The sequence below is a fragment of the Falco peregrinus genome, chromosome 3, assembly GCF_023634155.1.
Source record: "Falco peregrinus isolate bFalPer1 chromosome 3, bFalPer1.pri, whole genome shotgun sequence".
NCBI classification, from domain to species: domain Eukaryota; kingdom Metazoa; phylum Chordata; class Aves; order Falconiformes; family Falconidae; genus Falco; species Falco peregrinus.
This window is the reverse complement of record NC_073723.1, coordinates 93,963,123-93,985,877: the sequence shown is the minus strand read 5'-3', so window position 1 is coordinate 93,985,877 and position 22,755 is coordinate 93,963,123. Positions and strand designations below refer to the sequence as shown.

The window sequence follows — 22,755 nt, the reverse complement described above, 5'->3', positions numbered from 1 at the left end:
GGCTTGTTTGCTCTTGTTAGGGATTTATTTTTGTCCTTTATAAATCACTTTTTCATTAATTTTACTTATCATGCTGTGTCAAGGTACTTGCAGGCCTGGTGCATTCTCTAAATCCAAGGGGGGTGTGTGTGTATTCTTAATATATGAGCCTGACTTAACACCTAAACAGTCTTCTAAAGCTGCAATAAATTTTCTGTAGTTTTAGAAACAACTATTTTGGCTATCAACAGTAGTTTTCTGCATCTGGCTATGAAATTCCTCTAACTTTCTTACCCATGTTCCTGCCCCTGAATGTGGTTTAGATAGATTTAGAACGTGGTGTGTATATTGGATGTATCTTTATTTATCAACAGAGAAATCTCATTTAAGAAAAACATTTGGGAAAAATTAGTGGCTCTGTTTTGAAGGAATGTAGAAATGGTATGGGGAGTAGCAGAAACACCTATGAAAGAGTAACAAAAAGTGGCAGGAACACCTTCTGTTTCATTCGAAGGAAAGAATAAATGATTGGCTTAACAGGAAGTTAATATAGTCTGTTTTTTCCTTTAGAGAAGCAAAAACTCTTTGTAATTTTTTTTTTAGGCTACATGACATTCTTCGTCATCAAAAGACTGACTCTTTGCTCTCCTATGACATCCTAATATTTAGCATACTAGTGAGACTGAATTCTTGTAGACCAAATTATGGAAAGTCAGGTAAGTGGCATTTTTCTTTATTATATTGCACAGCTTTTACATTATACACAGTTGGTGTACAGATACACTGTAAAACTTATGTAGGAGAAATACGCAATATAATAATATTAAAAAGCCACTTACCCACCTTGCTGTTTGTGCTTCCACTTCCATGGTGCAGTATTCATTGTATGATGGGCATGAAGTCACCTGTACAGTGCATACTGGGGCATGTAGCTGCTAAAGAGTTAGTTCTTTCTTCTTTTTTTGTGTATCTGATGCACAAAAGGATGAACACAAAGGGCAGCTGTTACTCAGCTTGTGCATAGTGAGAACAAAGTGAGATCCAGTGATTGTTCTCTTTGGTATTTGACCATTGCTGTTCAGTTTGCTTTTTCTTGAGGTTGAGGGCCAGTTGACATAGGTTGGAAATTGCTGCAAACCTAACTTGAATTACTAGGGCTAATACTGTTTTCTGCTACCATATTAACAAGCATCAGCAGTGACTTAGTTTACAAAACTGAAAGCTGCTCTTAACAGTAGTGAGTTAAGGACTTTATTTTTTGTTTTGTTCTTTTACCTGTGCACTCCGTTCTTTTACACAGGAACTGGTTACAGAGAAACTTTACAACTACTGCAGCAAGCTAAGGATATCATTATTGTATAGATGAACAAAGACCTAGGGAACCTGATAGGAGTAATGCTGTCTGGTTTTATTATTATATAAACAAATTCCAAATGCCAATGTTGTTTAAAAAGCAAATTCTGTGTATGTAAATTATACAGAGCAGAAAAGCAGTGTTTAGTTTGATCATGGTATATGCTTGCCAAACTGTAATTTCCATTGTTCTCTCTTAAAAGTAACCATATGACTGCTCTCTGATATATGTGCTGCAGATTATTTCTGGTGTAGAAAGTGACATTAAGTAGTAATAAGCAGAGATTTCTATCCTTGTCAGCTTTCAGATTTTAAACATATTTGTTTTAGCCTTATTTTTTAAGATCAAAATATTTAAAATCTTTTTTTAAATCAAAAGGATATTTTTATTTATGGGTCTTTACTGTATTTCCTACTGAATCTAGGAAGGGTCTTGCTCTTACCTCATGGGAGAAAAAACTGCTTTGGGAATAGATAAACACTGCAATGTCAATCAGCATCATGATTTTTTCTGAAAACTTCTGCAGGGTGAGAACAGGAATTGGACTAAAACAGCTCCTTTAGTCTTAGCTGTTGTAGTGCACAGCACCTCCCATAAGAAATAAATAAAGTTGTGAGCATAAAACAGCAGTGGATCCATAAGGGTATGCCTGAAGCCAAAGCTGTAATTCATAAATTGTTTCCACAAAAGTCTACTTGGGTTTTTTTCCAATTAGAGGGGAAATTAACATGTACGTTTGAACTTCAGTTTGTGGAAAGCTGTGCGTGTTTCATCCCAGTTGCAGGGACAGCTTTGACAAGCCAGGAAGAGTGTTTTAATATCACCTTCAGTGCCACCCTTGCCTGTCATAATGAGAAAGATGCCTGTTTGGTGACTGCTTTTTCCCAGCCCAAGCCAGCTGCCTCCAGCTAGACCTTTCCTTGGGAAGATCAATCACAAAATTGCATATATATCTCTTGGGAAATTCAGTGTGTGTGAGCAGTAAGCACAAACATCAGTGGAAATTCCCCATTTCAAAATTTTCACTGACTTTGAAAGATTTCCTAGTGATCATGGTAATATTCAACAAACATAAATAAAGAGCGCTCTTTATAACTTAAATAAACAGCAAAGCATTTTTACTAATTATTAGGCATGAAAATAAATCTCTTCTCTCACATCTAGGATTGGTCTTCCAGATAAGGTTATAAGTATGTTGTCCTGACAGTGTAGGTAATTTATGGTACAGCCAGAGGTGTAATTGTTCTGTGCATGAAGAGAGGCTTTTAGCTTCCAGGGATATAAAGTATTTTTCATGAATATTAAGTAAACTTTAATGATTGAAGGAAAGAGCAAAGTGGAGGACGGTCGTTTGTATCCTGTCTGAACTCGCCTGCAGCCACGTTAATGTTTGTAACAGATTTAGAGTATAGCTGAAATAACAGTAAGGATTTCCTCTTTCCATACCCTTTTCACCATTTTCTTAAAAGCTACATATAACTAAAAGGGTGAAGGGTATTTGCTTATTTACTCTTAATTTACAGGAGGTATTAAAGAAAAATGGAAAGTAACTGTAATCAGTGCTGTTTGAGAAGTAGTGATAGATGGCAATTGAATGGTTTGAGGCTATTAATTGCAGTGAGATTATACTAGTTGAGATACCTTTGATGTCAGGTGCTTGAAATATTAGTTATTTCAAAGACAAATTGGATTATAAATTATTAGTAAATCTGTACCAAGGTGATTAAACCCACTTGTAAACTGTCAAACATGGGTACTATTTCAAGTTATAGTTTATTCAGTTTATTCAGCTGGAAAGGGAGTTCAGAATTGAGTTTAGGAGTTATGTGGGAATATGTGGAGTAAGTGAGTTACTTTTGAGACTGGGCTATTCCTGTGCTTCCTTAATGAATTTTTGTTCAGCTTTGAACTTTCCTTAGTCCACCACTAACCTTTTCGTCTGACACTGTAGAAGATGCTCTAGAGGGAAGAAGCTGCTTCTCTAAGGCAGACTTATGGACTCGCTTGGCCACTTGGGGGAGATAAAAGCCAGCAGATCTGTACAGCCCTCAGACAGACCACAAATACGGTAATGGCATCCTCGAATTCCCACTCTGAGGGTCTACCATTGCTAGGCAGTACTGTTCTCAGTAAAACTGTTTTTTTTTTCCAGTAGGACGGATAAAATATGTTGCACTGCATGGGTCTTCTTGGTAATACCACCCCATGTCATTCTTCTTATCATTAATCAGATGATGTTTATTGAAGCAGATAGAGAATTCCTCAGTGGTTTGGTATTGGATATATTGAGTTTTGAGGAATGAGAAACTGAAACAGTGGAAGCTGAGGAACAGTTCAGTAGTTTACAAGTCCTATTAACTTGTTTGTGTAGCTACGGAATTTTGCTCTATGTTCACTCCGCATGCACACACAAACACTCAGAGGACTGCGGTCCCCTACACAAAATAATTAAACAAAGCTCAAAGGCTTGACAATGTGTACATCCAAAGCAGTGAAAGGGGGGAAAAAAGCAAGAGGACATCTTTTTCCATTTATTTTTCTCCCACTAATGTTGTTTCATTCCAAGCTTGAAGCTTTCTCACTGAGATGTTGTTTGTGGTGTGTGGATATTTGCAGGCGGGTGTTAGCACAGCTGCAGGCATTTCAGATGACCATTTTTTACTCTTCAGTTTTTTACATAAAATGTTTGTTGTAGTCATGACAAAACTTGGCATTCTAGATATTCTGTTATATGTACTCTCAAAAAGTGCAGTCATCCATGGGAAATGTTGTCCAGCAATGTCCTGTTGGTAACTATAATAATAAAGAGGTGTAGTTTATACAAAGCAAAACTTCTGTGATGAGCATTGTGGTTCCTCTCCAGTGCCCTGGGCTGGAGCTAGGGTCTGGGGGCAGGAGGGCTCCGGATTTCATTCTATTTTGATTTTTCTCCAGTGATCTTTCAGTTTCTATTTCTTTTCAGCCATTTCTTGTAGTTGAGGAGCAATTCCTTCCTCCTCAGTCCGGCTGTGTATCTGGCGTTAGGTCTCCGCTCAAATGCTACTGTCTTGCCAGAGGTACTTCCTGCAGGCTCGTTCTCAGGCATGTTCATGCTGGTTACCAAGATTACAGGGTAGGTGTTTTCTTAAGTGACCTTGCATCCTCCTGTGCTGCAGTGAGTCTTGGTCTGCTGGGATGGATCCCAAGAATGGGGTTTTCCATCCTGGCCTTGCTTTGGGACTTCATGACCCTGCAAGTTGGCCTTGTGAGGTTCATAAGCCTTGAGGCAACTTGAGATCTTACCCAAGCTGAGTCAGTTCTAATAAGGAAGTTGAAGGACCAGAGGTCTTGTCACTCTTCTGGCTCACTTCCAGCTTGATAGCAGGACCACAAACACTGCAGGATCTTGTTCCTTTCTTCCGTCTATCAGCACTGTTCTCCCCCTTTGTTCCAGCCAGCTGGTGATGGATAACTGTCGCACCCAGAGGAGATGGAGCTAGAGCACTTCACCATTCTGTCAGTCAGTCCTGCTGGACTTACTGTTAATGCAACCCCTTGCACCATCAGTGTACGAAATGTTGATCTGCCTTATTAGAGCTGCAGTAGTTTGCTCTGTTGCTTTTGTGCTTTTTTTTTTTATTTTTTTATTTTTTTTTTTCATTTCGCAGATCGCTTCTCTGTCAAAGCTGAAAGTGTGGTCTTCTTCTGGCATTGCAACTTATGGCCTACAGTGACTTTTTCCCTTCCTCACTGGGGCCTGGCATGAGTCTTTCCTCTGCTGCTTGTAACAGGCAAGATCGCCTGGCTGCTTGCTGGGAATATCTGAAGCATGCACAGGACATGTTGGCTCCTTGTCAGAGATCACAGGCATCAAACCTCTACAGCATCATAGAGCTGTCTGTGAGTGATGCCACGTTTGGCAAACCTGTCCTGCAGATGCTGTTTACCTGGAAACTCCCAGGATCTCCCTTCCACATAAACTACTTCCTCAGGTCCCCCACTGCAAATGCGTGTAGGGCAAGTTATTGAAAAGAAAAAAGTTGTTGATAAACAAAGACTGATAAGTCTTTGATGTTTGCAGAGATGGGATGTCCATAAAAAAATTCATAGCCTACCCTCATTCTTCTGTTCATTAGAGAACCTGCAGTATATATTTCAGTCATATCATGAAACTAGTTATCTCTTCAAAGGACTAAACTTTACAGTTATTTCAGATAGTTCTCTCAGCTAAGAAAATAAATGTTAGCTCTGTTAAGTGTTGTGTTATTTATACATGCTTTTAAAAACAAAGAAATTAATTAAAATTAGGTGCCACAGAAATAATTTTACATCACTTAATCCAAAAAGCCAAATATCACACACTTCACATAATTCACATGTGTGAATATTATTTTCAGATGTTTTGAGAGGTGACTTGTTTCACAATATGGCTGTGATGGAATTAACAGAATACTGTGCCCATATGATTTGTTATGAGGATGGGTTTTGGTTTGTTTTTAGACATTATAAATAGCCATATAAATGCACCTGTCAGGTATTTTTACATTTTTAAAAACACTCCATTACTTCCAAACTCAAAAAGTGAAAAAGTAAAAACGTTGCATCCTCAGTACAGACTTAACATCCTCAGCCTTGTTTTGACTTCTAATTCCCTGTGTGGTTTTGCTTTCTTCTTTGCTTATTTAGACTTATTTTCCACTCAAATATTTTCTGGCTTTTAAATTCTAATGGCAACAGGTATTTGAGCTGGTAAGGGAACCGTTTATCCTTCAGTGTTGTTCTGTTCCAAGCTTCCAGCAAGCATTTAGCATCTGTGCTGTGCAGGAGTTCAGCTTCCTTATACTCTGTAGGGGAGATAATCCATTCAGCAGAAATAGTTACAGAATAAAGAATATTTAATATAGAATATTTAATTTCCTGAAGCCCCTGCAGCAAAGTAAACATGGCTGCTTGAGATGGGAGGGAAGAAAGGACAAAACAACATACTCTACATTTAATACGTTCAATAGTTCCATGCCTGCCTTCAGAGGGTGCAGCATCTGGCTGTTGCCCCTCTCTTTTGCCAGAGGGATTTCAAGCATTTTGTGTCACTTTTACTTGCTCCATCACAGAACCCTCTGATTGCATCCTCAGTCCAGAATCTTTTAAGCTGGTGAGGAAGCATCAGTCATCATTCATGCCTTTACAATCTGGTGTTTAGTTGGAAGAGCAGTGTCCTTGGAAGTTGTAGCGTTTTGCCAGTGCCCAGCTCAGGAAGGAGCATCAGAATTTCACCACTTCCTTTTTAATCTTGGTCACGTTTTCCTTAATGCTGTACAAAAATTCCTCTCGCTCGTGATGTTCAGTTATAAAGTATGTGGTATAGATGACATTTCACTTAAGGAGGGATATGTTGGAACATCGTGGTTTATTCAAGTGAGTAATTACACTACATATGATTTTAATGTTTTCTTGTGGGTGAGAGAAGAGCTTTTGGCTTTTTAATGTTTTGTTCTTATCAATTTTATTTTTTTTTAAAGAGTTGATTCCCAAAGCCGTAACAAGAATTATAACAGAGGTTTGCTGCTACCCTGCTATTTGTCTTGCAGAGCCACCTACCCCTGTTTGAAGTGGGTGTAGCAGGCTGTCTCAGTGTAGGTGAAGCGTTCTGAATCGGCAGCATTTCTGCAGGCACTTTGTGCAGGCTCAAGACTTGGTAATGCAAGGTGTGGCTGTAAATAAAGCCAGGCAGGGGAGGGTGAAGCTGGCTGAGAATTTCAGTCTAAGGTAAAGCTGCTTTCCCCACAGCACACCATTTGTCACTCAGGAAGCAGTTAAAGGCTAAACTGGGAATGAAAAGTTGTATTCCAAAATAAATATGTAGAGGGGAAAACAAAGAACAGTGTATTTCATTCTCACCATGTGAGAAAAGTAATCACAGCCCATGCTTTTGTTTGCTGAAAATAGGTTTGAAGGGTGCCTCCTTCGCATTAGGCAATTTCCTGAATGATCACTTTGAGTCTATTTTTGCATTTCTGCAAAGAAGCAAAATACTGTTCCTTGTATATGTAGAGAACAACTGTTTGTTCCAGTAGACAAGAAAGTTAGCTAGTTCTGCACACTTCTTCAAAAAGCTTTGGTGTAGAATAAGGGATATAGCACAGGTAATGTATAGCTCTTTCGGTGAGTTCTGACAAAAGCTTGCTGACCTTGTGATGATGTGTGTATAAGAGGAATTTGTTGTATTTATTATCTTCTGTGGAATGACTGTCACTTAGGTCATGTCCATGCAGGCAAGTATTCCTAATGATGCCCAGGCTGTGGTGTCACCTTTTGGGTAGCAGGTGCTTGGAAGAATGGGGAGAGTTGTGTGTTCTTTCACCAAGCCTTTGTTCCTTGCTGTTATCTGACATCTGTTGAAGCCGTTGGCAACACTGAGCTATTAGCTGATGATCACCCAAGTTTTTAATAGGTGTGCAAGCCACCTGTGCTTATTAGACTACACATATTGATGTTGCATTATCTGCTGCCACCACTAGGTATATCCCTAGTGACCTTTTTAAGAGCAGGGTCACTTTCTCCACAAAAATATTTGCGTCTTTTTCAGTTGGTTATTGTGTGTGTGCATGCATTTGTTTTTGTAGTTCTGCAAGAGCATTCATGTTTCACTTCACAGATTGCTAGGACTACATCTACTGTGTTTAGATCTCAGTTTTGCTTGGAGAATCTCCTGCATCCTCTACATGTAGTAACAGTCGTCTTCTGCTTTATAGAGTGTGTCTGTAAGTAAACAGCAGTTTTCAATAAAGCCTCCCAGTCTACCCCATTCTCTTTATTATTATTATTATGAACAAAATTTGAATGCATCATAGCCCAATGGTGTTTTAAGTCAGCTTTACCCTCTGCAGTAGGATTGTGTTAACCCTTAATGACATCTGAGAAAACACCTGTTAATGGAGCTATAAAGTGGTTCGTGACAACCAATGCTAAAAGGTTTCTACAGTCTGAAACAAAATACGCTTCCAACTTGAATGGGAACAGGTTCAGAGATCTGCTGTGGCATTATAGGATCCTACAGTGAAACCTGTGGTTGTTTCTGATTGTAAAATAATGGAGGATTCTTCACAGTAATGGTCATCACATTGGCGTAGCAGTAGCTGCTATGTGCACTGTGGCAGTGAATTGTGTTTTTTAAGAACTGTAATGTTACATGAAAAGGATCATTACAGCTGAACAATCCAACCAAAACACCCTGAACAAATGAAGCTGCTTGTTTAATAGCAGTCTGTCAGTCAGTGCTGTATAACTGCTTCGTGGTTTCAGTCTGGAAGGGCATCTCTGAGGACCAGGGAATTAGGCAGAGAAACAGCGCAAGAGACTCGAATAGTTGCTGGACAGCGTGCTAATGTAAACCCAACCTTATGCAGTTGTTTTGTTTTCTGCGTGACAATTAAGTATTTTAACTTCTCTGTTATGTAAAGCAAGAAACCAATAAGGTTTAATTTCATGAGTTTGTACTCATACTAATAGAGACAACATTCAGTAATTACCTGCACTTTTTTTTTAAATTCCTAAGCAGAGCAATCCCTTTTGTTAGACATGCCAGTGTATAAAGAGGCTTTTCTTCTTTTTTTTAAGATTGTATGTTTGCTCCTAAAACAAAGTTCATGCAAAGAACAATTATTTATAGGAACTTGACTTACTCTTCATTATCTTTAGTATGAGATGACATTGTATTAATTAATGTCACCACGGTGATAGCAAAAGTATTACATTGAAAATTAGAATTAAAAAGAGGTACCATCTGTAAGTTTGGTGCTAGACTTTGCTTGTGATGGTGAAGTAATTCAGTTACTAAAATTACTTAAATGAAGGATAAGTTTATAGTTGCCCTCTGATTCATATTCACTTTCTATTTTTTTGTAGGTGACTTCTGGCTCAAAAAAGCCTGGGCAGAATACTTTCTTTTCCAAATACATAAGTATAAACAGGAATGGCTAGTATACCTGTTGCAGTGGATTTATTTTTCTTTAATCCTCTGAAAGTATATTGCTAAAGCCTGCCATTTGTGGCTGGGTCTCCTTCGGTCCTTTGTTGTTGAAATTTTACATCAGTGTCCACAGGTCTGTGGAATCACTCACTGTTTAAACTTTAGGGGGAAACTATGATGTCTTCAAGGTACTGTTCTAGCTGGGGATAGCCCAGTCAGCATCTTTATACTGGGTTGCAAGATGATGAATTGAACATACAGAAGGAGGATGTTGGAGGAATCTTCAAAATCTTCCTTATGTAACTATTTGGACATTATCATGTTTCTATAATTTTCTCTGGCAAACCACTTTCAAGGAGATGGGCAGGGGAAGTAGCCAGTGTATACAGTTACTAGGCAGTCTGAATAGCAGAAATCTGTATTTGTATCTTATTTTTGCAGTCAGAGCTTCCCTGAATGTTAGCAGGGAGCAAGGGGTCTCATACAAAGACCAGAACATGGCAGAAAATTCTGGGGAGAATGTAGAGCAATTTTGGGGAACTATCCAGATGTATTTAATTCTTGCTGTAATTAAATGGTCTTTCAGAGCAATGATTAATGTGGAATCTAGAGGTTCACTGTGGGAACTGTTTCCTTCACATTTGTATGTTGATTGAAACTAAATTATATGGCAGAAGGTCTAAAAATACAAAATGTGCTGTAATCCCTGTTTAATTCAGCAGATAAATGTCAAGTCATCTTTTATGTCTTTGATTATGCATTTTAACATTGTTTTAACATGTGGCATTATGTATTTTATTCTATGGGAAAAAAGAAAAGAGAGGCTTTCTGGGCTTGTGAATTTTATACTGCTAGAATCAGAAATCTCTCCTGAATCTGCCTTTTCATAACAAATTAGAATAGCAGTCTGTCTGATCTCTTGGGGCTTCTACTTTTTTTTTTTTTTAACTTTTTAAGTCTTTACTGAGCTAGTATTTGAGGCAATACAAAATTTAGAAATGCAGCCCATCAGCAGTTTGCTGCATTCTAGTTTCTGCATCCAGAATATTAAGGAAGTATCAATGAAGTTTAATAAAACACATTGAGCCGTTATGCAACTATATATTGCTGCAGCAAAAACATTCCAAGTGTTTTGTAGAAAATTAAAGGCTATCATCCTATTAACATGAAATAAAATGTCTTAGAATTCATAAACAAAATTAATTATGAATGCAAATATATGGAATTTAAGGAAGGAAGTAGTAGGATGCATGTTTTTAGCGCACCCTTTTTAGTGGTTTTGCCATACAAAAAGTACAAAGGAAAAGGCGGCATTAGAAGATGCAAGACAGAGTCTCCTCTAGCTCTCCTTTCTTCTCCAGCACCTCTCCCAGGCTCTTACACGTCCTGCTGAGAAGGGGTTGGTGTGTGCCGCTTCATGGAGGAAGTTTGTTTGGGAAATAAAATGTTAAAAGGAAGTAGTTCACAACTGCTGCTTTTGGAAAGGAAGAAGCCTTGTCAGCAGGAGAAATGATGAAAGGAAGAGAAGATTTAAGGGCACAAGGTTTAAGGATGAATTAACAGAATGAAGCAAAGTGAGAAAGGAAAAATAAGTATTAGTTGTTACTGCATTCCCCCAGGTACTTAAGATTTTCACCTCCTGGTATTATTTATGTGGGTTTGACCACCATTACATATAAACAAAAAACAGAGAGATGCAAGTCTTTCCCAATTAGTGTCTGCCTAAAAAGTAACCTACTTTTTAATTATGTCTCTGTTTCTTATAGCTTGCTGTCCTGAATCTGTCAGCTTTTACCACCTCCTTTGTAAATTATATGCCCTGATGTTAGGCAAAAAAATGTAACCTGTTCTATAGTTGATGATTTGATACAGATGCAAAATCACATCAATGTTACAGAGACATTTTGCAGCCTGTGGTAGTTGCACCTATTCTGCCCATCCTACTGCTGTACAAGATGTGTTAAATAAGAGAAGGTTCTTTAAGAAACACTTTTGTGTTTCTGCTTGAAGATGTACGTTAACTTTGGTACATAAGTAAAATGAAAAAGAAGGACCCCCACCAGAGTGTTCCTGTGCTATTCCCCGGTGTAATTAAGGTCTTGTGTTGATTTCACAGTTCAACATATTGGTGTTGGTCGATGACACTAACTCTGTTAGAAACCAAGGGAAATTGGAGTCTTTTTTTTTTTCTCCCCTTTTTAAATTAAATTGTTTGGCTGATGTGTCCAATTAGCACTGGTCCAATTACAAGGTACCCTGGTGAAGGGGAGCAGGAAGCAATACATCTCGCTTCCGAAGTAGAAACTTCATTTTATTTTTAATCGGTGCTATTAAGGAAGACTTCCTTGGGAGTAGGCTTCACTGAGGGTTTGTTCATTATCAGCTCAAGGTAAAGCCAAAAGGAACCTTTCTCATTTCATACCAGAATTGATTTTTTTAAAAAAAAAATAAATAACAAGTGTATGCACAGGGGGTCAGTGCATGTATTTAAAAGTGGAGTTACCATTGGTAACACAGCTGATTTCCTTTGTTGGAAAAGTCATTGTTCATTACTTACCTGAAATGAAAGGTTAATGCCCTGTAGTGATCTGAAGAAACCCCTACAAAAATGCGCAGCAAGGATCTAATGTTATTGTGCAATAGTACTTTCCACATACTTTTCTTCAGGTAAGACGGACACAGAAAATAGCTGTTGCTGTTCTAATAAATATATTTGATGTAAAGTAGTACCCGGTGTACTGGAAAATGAAAAGGCTCCTGCTACTGTCAAACAGAGCTGTCACCAAGGGCACAAATTTTGCTTTCTTTATTGATGTTTGCAAAACATGCTGGCTATACTTCGTATAGAACTGCTGTACTTTTTTTCCTTAAAAAGCATCTTTGTTGTAGTAGTAGTAACTTATTTTGTAATGTAGCTGTTGCTTTAATTGCTTTCTCGGTAGCTTAAAACTGTTATTTTGGCACATTTTTTTTCTTCTTGCAGTTTGAACACAATTGCAAATGAGATCTTGTGTAGTATATTTGATATTCAGGTATTCTGAAGAATTTTGTTGGCTTTCAAGCAGAAACTTCAGCACTTCAGAAAGATCAATTGGTTGCCTCACCGAGACGTACCTGTGATGTAGGTTAAACCAAGTCACTCAGCAGCTCAGGGAAGACAACGCAAGATACGTGTTTCAAACCAAAGTATTTCATGGGGGTAGATTGCAACCATCAGTCTGTAGTTGAAGAAAAGCTTTAAATTGGCACTGCCACAACAGTCCTGCCTGGTCCCTTGTGTGGTATGAGTAGTGGTGTGGCACAGGGGAAAGGGGATCAGGCTGGCTAGGAAGCTGTTTTTTCCACACAGGTACTAAAGTGGTGGTGGTGGTTAGCCTGGCCACTTTCCCAGTCACTTCACCAAACAGCTGTACAGATGTTGGTGTCAGCAGGAGCAGAGTGGGGAGGAAAAAATACAGGAAGGGGCATGGTTGCTTTTTTTGAGTGACAGTGATAGCCAGTAACGGGATAAAACGTGCATCAAATCACAGCCACTGGTACTTAAAAGCTGCAGAATAACATCTCTCAGCTTCTGAAAGATGCAACGGGACCTTAATCAAAGGTATGCAAAGAGCATCTTTCAGCAGTAGATGTTCTGTTCAGCAGTTCCACCTTAGAGAAACAGGAGGCTGGTTTCTGGGCAGCCCCCAGACCAGAGGACCAATCACTTAACAAGCAGTTCCTAGCAGAGTCAAGCAGCAGAGGGGGAGCCCACGGTAGACTGCACAGAAACGTCAACCCAACCACACGAGTGAGGACAGCTTCAGGGCTGTTGCTTCTCACAGGTCAAAGATAACAGGCACGTGATCTCCGGTGCTTCTGAGTAATAATTCTGCCAAGACTAACTTGGAATATGTGCAAGAAAGTTTTCTAATGATTTAATATGCGGCATCACTCTCAGATTTTCCTCTCATGCTGACCATTCTCAGCTGGGCCATAGCCTGCGAGGAGATAACATTCCATATTAAATATGTATCAGCAGCTTCAATTTATTTAGTGCCAAATGCTGCCAAAATGTCTTTTTGTCAATGATATTAGCATAGGTATTGGAATACTGTGTGAAATTTCTTTTTAATCTGCCCCTACCAGTCGATAACTGAACGTTACCATAGATCACAGTCTGCTGAACCTAAAATTATTGCTTCAGTCTAACTTTTCAACATTGAGCAAAAACTTCTAGAAGGCACAGATCTTTGCTTTGATTTACTTGAGTGATATTTGATGAATTTGCAAATTTAGACCATTTCAGTTAATGGAGATATGTATTTTCCTGCCATAATGGACAATTTTTAAACCCAGTTATCTTCTTCCTTTTTCGTACTTGCCTTCCTCCCCAGTCTTCTTCCTTCCCCATTATCCTCATTTCACTTACTATAATTTTTTCCTTTCTTCATGTTTGGTAGTTTTAGCTTAATTGTTCATAGAAGGCACTCTACAAATACTTAAATTTTGTTACTGTACTGAATGAGAGATGGGGCTGGGGAAGAGCTTTGACGTTATAGGCAAATGTGAGCAGCTGAGCTAGGTTTGGTGCAGCAGGTCCTTCTGCTGACAGTTGCTGCTACCTCAGCTGAGATGCAGTAGCCAGCTGCAGGCACATCCCTAGCCTGCTGCAGCACAAATAAAAACTATGGGTACCTAAGTAAGCTTACTTAATTTTGCATCCTGGTAGACTAGGAGCGCAGGTGCAGCCAGTTGCTGTACCTCAGCTGAAGGGTTAGAACTTCTTAGGCCACTCTGATGTGTACTTACAGTTGTCAGGCCACGTGTTGTGCTAGAAATGCTCCTCGGGAATTGGTGTGTGAAAAACAGCTTGTAAATTAGCTTTGGGAGAAGTCCTCAATGACAAAGCTTGTGTGGTGAAACTGTTTGCCCTAAGGCAAAGTGGGGAAAAAAGTACACAACTTATCCAGGAAATTGTGAGGAAAACCGCAGGCTCGCTCAGCACCATTGCAGCTCACAAATACATCTCTACCAAAGCGATGAAACACACCGTTTGTGTGTGACAGTTGCCTTGTACAGAATTGCCCTCCAGCTCTACGTATTAGTTCTGGTTTTAGCTGCTGTTCTTTAAAGAAACAGCATAAAAGGGAAGAAAAAAATCACTTTATTTCCCATATGTATCTGTAAGTCTTTTCCTCCTAAGTAATCCTTTTCTACTGCAGTGGATAATTGGTCAATCGTGTTGCTGCTACCTGTGTTAGCCTTCTTTTGACTTGTCAGTTTGCAGCAGCCTTTCTCTAATTATGTTTGCAAATAAATTTGGGTGTGCTACCTCAGATAATACTGCTTATCTGCATAAAGGTGTTTGCTTTCTGTTTTTTCCCTTTTTAGTTTACATGCTATTCATTTTGCTGAACTGGTGAGAAATGCAGGGAAGGGAGGGGAAATAGTAGTATACCACAAAGTAGAACAAGAGTTGACATCAGGTTACATATTAATAGAGAATAATAATTTTCAACCGCAAGAACCTGTTCCAAAGAGAAACCTCTACAAGGTTTTGTGATCTTTCTGAAATCATTGTTAGTTGAACTGGTGCTTTTCACTCTGAACTTCCAGGCTGTGTATTGTGCCCCTGCTTTTTGTGCTAGTATTTAGAAGAGTCTCTATTGTGAATAGATTAAATGCTGTAAATATTATAAATTTAAATTTCCTGTCTGTTTTTGAAGGTTTTGTGGCACTTTTATGTCTGTGCTTCTGGCCATAGTTCGGTTGACATGTTTTCAGTGTCAAAACAAGCAGCTCCTCACCTTTGTTGTGATAGTGTCTCCGTTTGTGAAGCCAAAATGGTTATTTAGATGAACAAAGCTGATCCAGCTGAAAGGTAACTTGTTCTATTGTTGTGGAATAAGAGCAGTATCATTCACTCCCTGGTTTATTTTTTAGTGTTTGTTAGAAAGTTATCTTGCTCACCTCCGGGCCATGAAAGCAATTATCATAATAACGAAGAAATAATGGAGTGGTGGTGGAAGGACCTGCTGAACTTGGTACAAGCAGCATGACTGCCAAATAGATGTGGGCTCAAACATCACCGTCCCCAAAAGATACAGTCTGTTGGGGAGCTGAAAAAGTTGAGACAATGTCTGCATTAATGCATAGAGCAGATCTGTAAAACATATCAGTAAAGCAGAATCCTTTGTGTGAAGAGCCTGATGTCTGCATTGTATATGCTTTGGGATTTGATTTTTACTGTGGACTAGCTGTTGTCTAGTCCTGACAGCTTTGTGCTCAGTTACTGCTGGGGCACACGCGGTGTGCTTCTGGAGAAGATCTGCAACGCAATTCAATCAGAGCAGAATCCAGCCCATGTACTCTGAGATGCTGGGCCACCACGTGGAGCAAAGCATGGAGGATGAAGGAATTCAATTTAAAAGTGTGCTCCATGTATAAAGTAAAAGCTCAGCGTAGATGCACTCCAAAAGACTTGTCCACAATGACAAGAGCATGTGTTTGAACAAGGAAATTAGCGATGGCTTTCTGAGTCCTATCAACGTGTTATAACTTGTAGGTGAGCTTCCTTCTGAATTACCTTTATTACTGAGAGAAACCTTAAAGTAGAATAATTAGCAGGCTTCAGCTGTACACACAACTGAATTGTGCTTCTGCCAGTGTGAACCCTTGTTCAGTAGTTGGTGCTAGTGACACTAGTGTTACATTTATTTGGTGTGTTGATTCTAAGAAGCACGTGATGGCATAAATTACAGGGACTTCCAGTACAGTTTTGGCAAACCTAAGCTGAAAGAAAAAGTAGTACAGATGGCTGAAAATAGTAGTAAAATATTCCATTTCATGTCTGCAGAAACCATTTAGTGATTAAAGAGGTGTTATTAATGCATCAGATTCACCTGAGGGATTGCGCTTCCATAATGTCCACTAAAACAATGATACTTCTATTTTTGTTTTTAAGTGTAGCCCTTGCCAAGTGCAGGCATGTTTCTCTGCAGCTATGAAATTGATTTATTGACAGTAAGGAAAATGCAGATTCTCTCAGTGGCTTCTGTTTTCCTTCTGCCAGCTGAGCACAGTAAGCAAGCAGTAGCATGGCTGTCGTTTTCTGTCCACCATTGCCAAAATTCAGTCTTATGAGTCTTATGCAAAGTAGCGTATTGATTTCATGCTGACAGTAAAGAAAGATGGCAATTTTTATACCTTAAATAAGATCAAAATGTGACCTGCCTATGACATGTAACACACCACTGGCTCAAATGCAACGTTTCGTAGTAAGTGAACCTTAGAAACTTTCTGCAGCACTTAGGAGAACTCTGGGCTGTACAAAGCTTTGATCAAGACTGTTTTTAGAGCACGGTACCTATGATTAGCCAATGTTTCATGATTGGTGGTGAATGCTTCTTACATCACTGCAGGAAACAAGGCAAAAATCTCTCAGGGTTTTTGGTTGCAGAGGTAAAAAGCAGGGCTTTATTGCAGTGTGTGACAAAGTTGCACAGCACTGATGGGCCCTGTAATCGCATCTTCTCTGGAATGCTAACAAAATCCTTTACAAGCATCACTGTAATAATGCAGGGTCATTTATTGATCTTTAGTCTCCATGAAGAACCACAGTCTTATCGATTCATGTACCATTTACAAGCCTCTCTCTTGCTCTTAAAACACCTTTTTATTGGTACAGTTTGGTAGTTTCTGTTTGGTTTATAGGTGTATTTCCTCAATTCTTCAGTGGCAGAGAGGTAAACAGATGTGAGTAGGAACCTTATAAATTGAAAATTTCCATGTCTCCAATTAAATTTATTTTCTGGATACATGGGTACTTTTGAGCTTGCTGAGGCAGCCAGTTAGTGTTGAGCTGAAGAAGCCTTTGTTTCTAAAAAAATCTAAGAAAGGATAATTTGAATAATGTCTTTTTAAAAATTCTTTTCTCTCTCAGATTTAATAAGTCATACTACCAAATTAAAAAATTATCCCATTAAATAAAGTGTGATCCCACCTAAAGCACATTGGACTTTTGCTAATGGATTCAGTGAGAACAGGATTTAACTTCCACATTTTCCTCCACTAAGTCTATAGAACAATGGTCTTCCTGAAGAGAACATCTTTTATAATAATGAATATGCAGATCCATGAACTGGGGATTTAGTAGAGTTACACCATGACTGTTACCTGTTCTTATGTATCCTATAAAATGTTGTGTCCCTGTGATGAGTGTGCTGGAATCTTGGCCCTGCAGCCACAGCTCCATTTATGTATTATATCTGGCAGGTTCCAGCACCAGCAGCTGTGTGATGATCCTTGGTAACTAGAAATAAACTGAGCTAATGCTGCGCCTTGCACCTCCAAGGACAGAAATGCTGTGGTTTTCCTCAGTTTAGATGGATGCATTGTGTGTTTCTTGTTTTATAAAGAGCATGCTAGGAGAAAGGAAAATAAGAGCTTGTGGAAAGATTTGTGTGTTGGTGCCTCTGTGTAGGCTTTGTGTAAAATAGGTGCTGAGTTTGGTCAAAGGCTTACTTATATTTGGCGTGAGCTTGAGTCTGTTTCTAATGGATGCAAATGTGAATAGGCAGTTTTCTCAACAGTCTCAGGAGTCAGAGAGTAGCGTTTGTGGTAGTAAAGGCAGACTGAAGCTGAAACACAGTTCTTCAATTTTTACTTTGCTCCAAAGGACACGTGCATGTTGTTTCTTAGGATATTTAAAGAAGTAATGTGTTGAGAGATGAGCACCTGAATTTCAAAATGTTTGTACCTGAAAAGTTCTGTCATCTCTTTCATTTACAGTAATTTATCTCAGCAAGTGGCAAACCTCTAATATTTTTTTATGTTTTGAAAAGCATCATTGCCATGCTTTTGGCCTGGATGCCTTACACACACACACTTTGGAAAGTGTCAGTATCACTGCTGAGGAATGCACTTTCTGATAACAAGACTGTTTTAAGTTACTCCTTTTTCAGAAATGTGTATGTTCACCCTCTGGTATGAAGTAATTTTTTACTACTGTTATGTCACCCTTGCAAAAAATACATATATTTATTCAAATCATCCTGGGGGATTAGACTCCTTTTTGCTAACTAGAACAAGATTCAAACAAGCCTTAGCTTTTTTCCCCATAGTTAAAACAACTGTGTTGCATTTGCAAATCAGTGGCTTTAAATCTTTTTGAAGAGCAGATCCATGGAGATGCTTCAATGTTTTGTTTAAGTTGCTGCCTTTTGTGCAATATTGAAGCTGATGCTTTACAGGTATGCACTGGCAATCAGTAACTGCAACGTTGCTCTTTTGGGAGTGTCAAATTCTAGCAGATTCTGTGCATCATTGTCCAGCAACTCTTTTTACTTTTAATTTGGTTCTCTATAAGGGTTTTACATTGTAAGTGAAGAGCTTAAAATGGTACTTGTAGTTTTTAGATTGTCATTTTATAGATAGTGGTCAATTTGCCAAGTACCTTCCCCTCTAGTACCCTTTCCTCCTGATCTGCTTTTCTGTATTAATGAGTGAAAGTTTTATACGTTGGTCTGCTTGTGATAAATAGTTTATAATTTCATTTCACGAGCAGCATACACAATTTGTGGATAGACAGAACAAGAGGAAAACACCTTGTGCAGCCAATTCCCACTGTAAACACTCTAGACTAAGCAATAAACTTTTGGAGGAGCAGGGGTGGAGAGCCTGGTTTTTTGAACTCCTTAGCACTTGTAAGCAGTTCATGCATGACTCATGTCATGCAACCAGCAGCACATTTTGTCAAAACCATGGGCGTTGAGCAGGCCAGCAAACCCGCAGGACTTGTGAAGGTTGTTCAGGGATGCAGTTGAACTCCCAGCTCTGTCACCATTTTTCTCTGTTCAGCCTGGTACGCAGTGTGTGCATCTTTAGCTGCAGAGTCTTGTGGGACTGAGCTCATTAGCTACCACGCCTGTACCAAGTGCCCGGCTTTCTGGAGCTGCTTGGATTCTAGCAAAGTGAGTATCTTTGTTGTAGCATAGGAGGGATGTGTAAACAAAAATATGAGCAGTGATAGCTGATAACATCCTACTTTCAGGTAATCTGTGACTGTACTTCTTCCAATAACACTTAATGTGTTTTTAAATTTTTCTACATATACTCTTCTGACTTTTCACAGTTCACAAGTTGATACTCAGGTAATTAAGGGGGAAATTTCCAGTGGGTACTTTACAAAATATTTCAAGTGACATAGAGGTAGTAAGTAAAAAATAACCAACCTATTTATTTCCCCCTTAACCCCAGAAAACTGCTTTTTAAAGATGAAGCCATTAGTACCATCAGGTTGCCCGGAGACAGTATCACAGTTCCCACAGTATTTTTTATTTCCTTGTCTTTGGGACCTTTTGCATGTCACTTCATAATCTTCTGTCACAAGTTTTTTTAAGTCCAGGTGTTACGTCAGTACATATTTCTACTCCAGTTGTTCTAGTTTTGTTTTTCTAAATACCTTCTGCTAGCTTATGGCTGTGAATATAGTCTAATGTGAAGGTCTGTTCTGCATATTCTATATCTAATCCAACCTGTGTCACCTAGTCCTCATTTTCCAATACTTATCTGATCAATTCCCAGCTGTTACTCGGTTTCCAATTTCTGCTGTGAAATTCAGAAATGGACAAGCTATTTCTGTGCTTTATTTACAGAGGTTTACAGAAAATGGCCAGCAGGAAAGTACAGCAGTGAATTTCCCTTTTCCTTCAGGACTGTTTCAGTCCAAAGGGCAGTAAAAACCACTATGAAGAGCATTGCGATTTTTGTGGTTGTACAGGATTTCCAATCTGTTAGTTGGATACCATTACTAAGGAAGGTAAAAAACAAAGCAGGGAATGGGCATCAATGGGAATTGGTTTCTTGGTTAGAGGTTTGGAGGTTTTATGGAAAAGCTTGTCAAACTGTAAGATGGCCTCAAAAAAAAAAAAGTAAGGTACTTGACCTTTCTATCTTTAACGTTTCTCTTTTGAAGTATTAAGACAACAGTGACTATGATCTTGTCCTTTCTTTCTTTCCTACTTGTAATTCTTTGTCAGAAATAACTCATCTGTCTATGTATATTTCTTGTTTGATCCTTTCAAAGACAAGAATGAAATTCACAGCACTTTTGCTGAGATGGGTTTCCACTGAGAATGTGGATCAGAGACCAGCAAATAACAATATGTATGACAATAACAAATAACAATACAGGAAACAAACAAGTTTTTCTGTATTTGTAAGAATCAGGCTTTAACCATGAAGACAGTAATAGCCGTTTTGCTATTGTGTACAATACTAGGCTGAGCACCAAAAATCCTAGAAAACAACCTTCAAAAGGCAGGCATGTTTTCTGCTGTCTTCCCTTGTTAACACTAATAGATGTTGCTTTTGGGTTTGTATGTGGTAGAAATCTTCCTATTTCATCTACGTATCTCTCAATAATGGGTGAAATTCACTGTCAGCCAACTAAAGCAGCAGCAGTCATTACGAATTCAGTTTGTTTCAGAAAGATACTTCTTGCTTAAATAATCCCATTGAACATTACGTTCAACCATGTTGTGAAACTGGATGATAATAATTCTTTGTTCAGTAAAAGCTCCCTGTTCATCTACTTAACAGAATAGGGTCAACCGCAGAGTCAGAGAAGAGCAAGATATGATCTCGATGGCTCTTAAAGAATCACAACTGTTATGGAAGAACAAGATTTTTTTCAAAACTGACTAGGTGTTCCAAAATAGTGGGACCTGGAATGTAATGATACTACTATATAAGCTGTGCCATGTAAGACCACAACAATAGAACCTCTTCCACACTAACATTTCTATTATTTAGTGGCTACAGCAGTAGCTAAACATATATTCTAAATGTTGGTGGTGCAGATGGAAAGGTGTAGTCTTCTAGGTCTGCACAGTGTTAGGTATATCAGAGAGAAAAGTACAAACAGAATTACAGCTTACATCCTAATATGCCCTTTTATTTTCTCATAAGAAAATAACTTATAATGCTTCTAAATCCTGTTGCTAATTGCACTGTAGAGCAGTGGCACAGTGCATCCAGACAAGCTCGAAGTGAAGCATGCTAATTTTAGTCAGTGGTGGCTCCAAAGGTCAAATCTTAGCACTAATGTATAGAAGAGCACCCACTCACCACCACCACTTCTTCTCCCATTTGGAAACCTCTTTTAGATGAGGTTCTGTTATACTATTTAGTACACAAAGTGGAGTTCATAGTTTGAATATGTGCAGAATTAGTTTGTTTTTGTGAATCGCAAATGTTTTGAATAAATATTCCAGGCTTGATATTGCTGAAGAGTGGTTTTACTATACACTTTATGTTGGGGAGTTGCCTAGCAAGGTCAGTGAAATGAAAATATTTGCTCTGGCATTCAAGCAAGTTCTAAAAGAGCTTAGGCAATATTTCTGCTGCAGAAAATGTTGATTTAGATCTGCCCAAGTTCTGCTCTAACTTGTGAATCTGATTTTTATAAAATAAAATAAAGTTGTTTGGTTGTTTCCTGCTTCTCCTTATGTGCTGAATTCGAATACCATTATCAGATATGCTGCACGGTTCTGTGTTTTATTGCTTTGTTGTGGGTTGGTTTGGTTTTTTTATTTCAATGCCACTTTATGCTTACTCAGAAAATATGGCAGGGAAATAACCTAGGGTATCTGAGCTGTGTATTAAAAATCACCTATTAAATGTAACCTGCTTTAAATTACTCAATTATATATATAAGAAGTAGATTGGTGATTCTGTTTTGCATCTTAGATTATGTGCGCAGAAAGGAACCTGTACAGATATTTGTACTTTCTGCAGCCACGGTCTCATGGTGATCAAGGAAGGTCAGTGAGGTATGGGGACCTAATGGAGTTGTGACCCCTGCATTTCCTTTACAAAGATTAAGAAGATTAGTGTTTTCATCAATATGATATTAATCTTTAATATACTTTGCATGAAATACTAGTGTTTTACAGGGTTAATTTTGTTAAGTTTTACGTAATAAAATGCAGCTAGATTTCAGGGCACCAACATTTGTCATGTATTTGACACACAATATAAAAGTTAGAAGTTAATATATTGAGGTTTGCTTTGCTGAAGAGAGAGAGATTGGATATCCTTCATTGCATAGAGGTGGGGTGAGTGGATGTGTACCCAGTAATGAACCAGCTGTGAAAACAAAGGTACTTTGTCAGGAAGGGGGGATGCGGACAAAAGCTGGAAACCTGTCTGCTACCTTGTAAGGGAAGGAAAAGATGAGATGAATGAGGAAGAGAGGTATTTTTGATGGAACCTACCTCAGTATAGATAGGTTAATTGTTTGGGGTTTTTCTCTTATTTCTAAACCTATGTCTTTAGTAAATGTTCGCATGTTGTCAGTTTGAATTTTATGAATGAATAACTGTATGTCCTCTTTATTGTAATTTGGATTGATGCTGAATAACAGCAAAGCATAAAGTGAATCTGCAGACCAGAAGTGTAGAACACTTCACACGTCCTTGTCCTCTAGCGT

General features: G+C 38.6%; 1 protein-coding gene across 5 annotated transcripts in view; it reads left to right on the top strand.

Moving 5' to 3' along the window:
* The window catches only part of LYRM4 (LYR motif containing 4), a 91,977-nt gene that overhangs the window by 44,874 nt on the left and 24,348 nt on the right, over positions 1-22,755 (top strand). For 2 of the 5 annotated variants that reach the window (XR_008746684.1, XR_008746683.1), the window contains one exon: positions 583-695. The exons of the other annotated variants lie outside the window; for them this stretch is intronic. The gene's annotated coding sequence lies outside the window, so the exon portion shown is untranslated. The remainder of the gene's footprint in view (positions 1-582; positions 696-22,755) is intronic. 5 annotated transcript variants of the gene reach the window in all.